The sequence below is a fragment of the Salvelinus sp. IW2-2015 genome, linkage group LG14, assembly GCF_002910315.2.
Source record: "Salvelinus sp. IW2-2015 linkage group LG14, ASM291031v2, whole genome shotgun sequence".
In the NCBI taxonomy this organism is placed as follows: domain Eukaryota; kingdom Metazoa; phylum Chordata; class Actinopteri; order Salmoniformes; family Salmonidae; genus Salvelinus; species Salvelinus sp. IW2-2015.
In genome coordinates this window covers 32178137-32182152 of record NC_036854.1, presented here as the reverse complement: position 1 = coordinate 32182152, position 4016 = coordinate 32178137, and the positions used below count along the sequence as shown (strand labels likewise).

The window sequence follows — 4016 nt, the reverse complement described above, 5'->3', positions numbered from 1 at the left end:
GTAAAAACCATTCTCCTCCCCATTCACCCTCTCATCCTGAAAACAACCATTCTCCTCCCCATCATTCCGTCTCATCCTGATAAAACAACCATTCTCCTCCCCATCATCGCTCTCATCCTGATAAACAACCATTCTTCCTACCCCATCAACCCCTCATCCTGATAAACAACCATTCTCCTCCCCATCATCCTCTCATCCTGATAAACAACCATTCTCCTCCCCATCATCCTCTCATCCTGATAAACAACATTCTCCTCCCCATCACCCTCTCATCCTGATAAACAACATTCTCCTCCTCATCAACCTCTCATCCTGATAAACAACATTCCCCTAGCCAGGTTGCAAAAATTTGCCGTCCGTCCAGGTAAGCAGGACGTCGAGATATTACTTCAAAACCAACCACTATGGGCAACGGTGAGCGCTATTACCATCAAGGGGTGGCAGGTAGCCTAATGGTTAGAGCGTTGGACTAGTAACCGAAAGGTTGCTAGATCGAATCCCAGAGCTGACAAGGTAAAAAATATGTCATTCCGCCCCTGAACAAGGCAGTTAAGCCACTGTTCCTAGGCCGTCATTGTAAATAATAATTTGTTCTTAATTAACTGACTTGCCTAGATAAATAAATGTAGGCTTGGGGTTTGCTCTATTCCACATCAGGTAACTGATGCATGCAGTAGAATCAGTAAAAATACACCTTATGGAACAGCAGGGACTGTGAAGAGACACACACAGGCACAGACATACTTCCAAATGATAAGACGTGCACTCTACAAACATGTTCAAATCAAACTTTATTTGTCACATGCGCCGAATACAACAAGTGTAGACTTTACAGTGAAATGCTTACTTACAAGCCCTTAACCAATAGTGCAGTTACGGAAGAGTTAAGAAAATATTTACCATGTAGACTAAAGTAAAAAGTAATACAATAAGAATAACGAGGCTATACCAGGGGGCACCGGTAACGAGTCAGTGTGCAGGGGTACAGGTTAGTTGATGTTGTATTGTAAATATGTGATAGTGGAGTAGTGCCCTGAGGCAACTCAGTAAAAGTATTGGGTAAAGTGTTATGAAATGTAATGTCATGTAATATTTTAAACGGTATGTAACTGCCTTAATGTTGCTGGACCCCAGGAAGAGTAGCTGCTGCCTTGGCAGGAACTAATGGGGATCCTTAACAAATGCAATCACAAATAAAAATCTTAATTAGCATTGGAGAAAGTGGTGGCGATGGATGTCATATAGAATGTGGGGTTAGTTGTTACTATCAAACACATTATTACTATATTGTTCGTGGATATTGCCACTGCCAGTATGCAGTATAATAAATCCCAAGCTATTTTATGCTGTTGCTATAGAGACCTCCATTACCAGTAAACACAAACAGCTTTGGCTGACATATCAAAATGTGTTGGGAATATGTAGTGTGGAGAACGTTTGCATATTGGTTAAACATTGCAGACATCAGAATAGAATGTTGACGCCTGGCCGACGTCTAAACGATGTAGAACTGTAGAATTTAGAATGTAGGCATTCTACACACATCTTTGAGACATCTTGCCATGAGCAAACCATGTCTAAACTGCTCAATGCATCATATGTACATCCGTTGTGCAGAGGTATCTGTGCTATCTGGGTTTGTTGCCTCTCTCTCACACACATATTTTTGTCTGTCACACACCCACACATGTACACATGCAAATTTACTCAAAATGTCAAAGGTTTTTCTCAAGGCATAAAATTATGCATTTTCAACCCCATCTTTCACAGACTGGAACATGTTCCAGGATTCTTCCGATGACATTGAGGAGTACACCACATCAGTCACTGGCTTTATCAATAAGTGCATCGAGGACGTCATCCCCACAGTGACTGTACGTACATACCCCAACCAGAAGCCATGGATTACAGGCAACATTCGCACTGAGCTAACAGGTAGAGCTGCCGCTTTCAAGGTGTGGGACTCTAACCCGGAAGCTTACAAGAAATCCTGCTATGCCCTGCGACAAACCATCAAACAGGCAAAGTGCCAATACAGGGCTAAGATTGAATCATACTACACCGGCTCCGACGCTTGGCTTATGTGGCAGGGCTTGCAAACTATTACAGACTACAAAGGGAACACAGCCGCGAGCTTGCCCAGTTGACACAAAAGCCTACCAGACGAGCTAACACTTCTATGCTCGCTTCAAGCAAGCAAAACTGAGGCAGCATGAGAGCATCAGTGTGCTTCCGGAATGACTGTGTGATCACGCCTCTCCTGACCAAATGGCAGGTGTCTTCACTGACTTTTCAACATGTCCCTGATTGAGTCTTATACCAACATGTTTCAATGCAGACCACCATAGTCCCTGTGCCCAAGAACACTAAGGTAGCCTGCCTGAAATGACTAACAGACCGTAGCACTCACGTCATAGCCATGAATGCTTTTGAAAAGGCTGGGGTTCATGCTCACATCAACACCGTTATCCCAGAAACAACCTAGACCCCACTCCAATTTGCATTACCGCCCAAACAGATCCACAGATTGATTTGCCAATCTCTAATGCACTACACACTGCCCTTTCGCCACCCTGGACAAAAGGAACACGCTATGCGAGAATGCTATTCATTGATCTACTAGCTCAGCATTCTAACAGCATAGTGCCCTCCAAAGCCTCATCACTAAGCTAAGGATACTGGACTTAAACCCTCCTACCTGCCAATGGATCCCGGACTTCCTGACGGGCCGCCCCCAGGTGTGAGGGTAAGGTAGCAACACATCTTTCACGCTGATCATCAAACACTGAGCTCCCCAGGGATGCGTGCTCAGTCCCCTCCTGTACTCCCTGTTCACCCACGACTGCACGGCCAGGCACGACTCCAACACCATCATTAAGTTTGCCAATGACACAACAGTGGTAGGCCTGATCACCGACAACAACGAGACAGCCTATAGGGAGGAGATCAGAGACCTGGCCTGGTGGTGCCAGAATAACAACCTAGACCTAGATTTGGCATGGGTCCTGAGATCCTCAAAAGGTTCTACAGCTGCAACATCGAGAGCATCCTGACTGGTTGCATCACTGCCTGGTACGGCAATTGCTCGGCCTCTGAGAGCAAGTCACTACAGAGAGTAGTGCGTACGGCCCAGTACATCACTTGGGTCAAGCTGCCTGTCATCCAGGACAGGCGGTGTCAGAGGAAGGCCCTAAAAATTGTCAAAGACCCCAGCCACCCCAGTTATAGACTGTTCTCTCTACTACCACATGGCAAGCGGTACCGGAGTGCCAAGTCTAGGACAAAAAGGCTTCTCAACAGTTTTCACCCCCAAGCGATAAGACTTCTGAACAAGTAATCAAATGGCTACCCGGACTATTTGCATTGTGTGCCCCCCCCCCAACCTCTCTTTTACGCTGCTGCTACTCTTTGTTTATCATATATGCATAGTCACTTTAACTATACATTCATGTACATACTACCTCAATTGGCACGACCAACCAGTGCTCCCGCACATTGGCTGACCGTACTCTCTGCATGCATTTTGTCCCGACCACCCACCGCACGCCAACCCCTCTTTTACGCTACTGCTACTCTCTGTTCATCATATTTGCATAGTCACTTTAACCATATCTACATGTACAGTCGTGGCCAAAAGTTTGGAGAATGACACAAATTTTAATTTCCACAAAATTTGGTGCTTCAGTGTCTTTAGATATTTTTGTCAGATGTTACTATGGAATACTGAAGTATAATTACAAGCATTTCATAAGTGTCAAAGGCTTTTATTGACAATTACATGAATTTGATGCAAAGAGTCAATATTTGCAGAGTTGACCCTTCTTTTTCAAGACCTCTGCAATCCGCCCTGGCATGCTGTCAATTAACTTCTGGGCCACATCCTGACTGATGGCAGCCCATTCTTGCATAATCAATGCTTGGAGTTTGTCAGAATTTGTGGGTTTTTGTTTGTCCACCCGCCTCTTGAGGATTGACCACAAGTTCTCAATGGGATTAAGGTCTGGAGAGTTTCCTGG

The 4016-nt window shown here is 45.0% G+C and overlaps 1 protein-coding gene across 1 annotated transcript in view; it reads right to left on the bottom strand.

Annotated features, from left to right (window-relative positions):
• The window catches only part of LOC111973534 (vasoactive intestinal polypeptide receptor 2), a 22369-nt gene that overhangs the window by 5807 nt on the left and 12546 nt on the right, over window positions 1–4016 (bottom strand). The gene's annotated exons all lie outside the window — the stretch shown is intronic.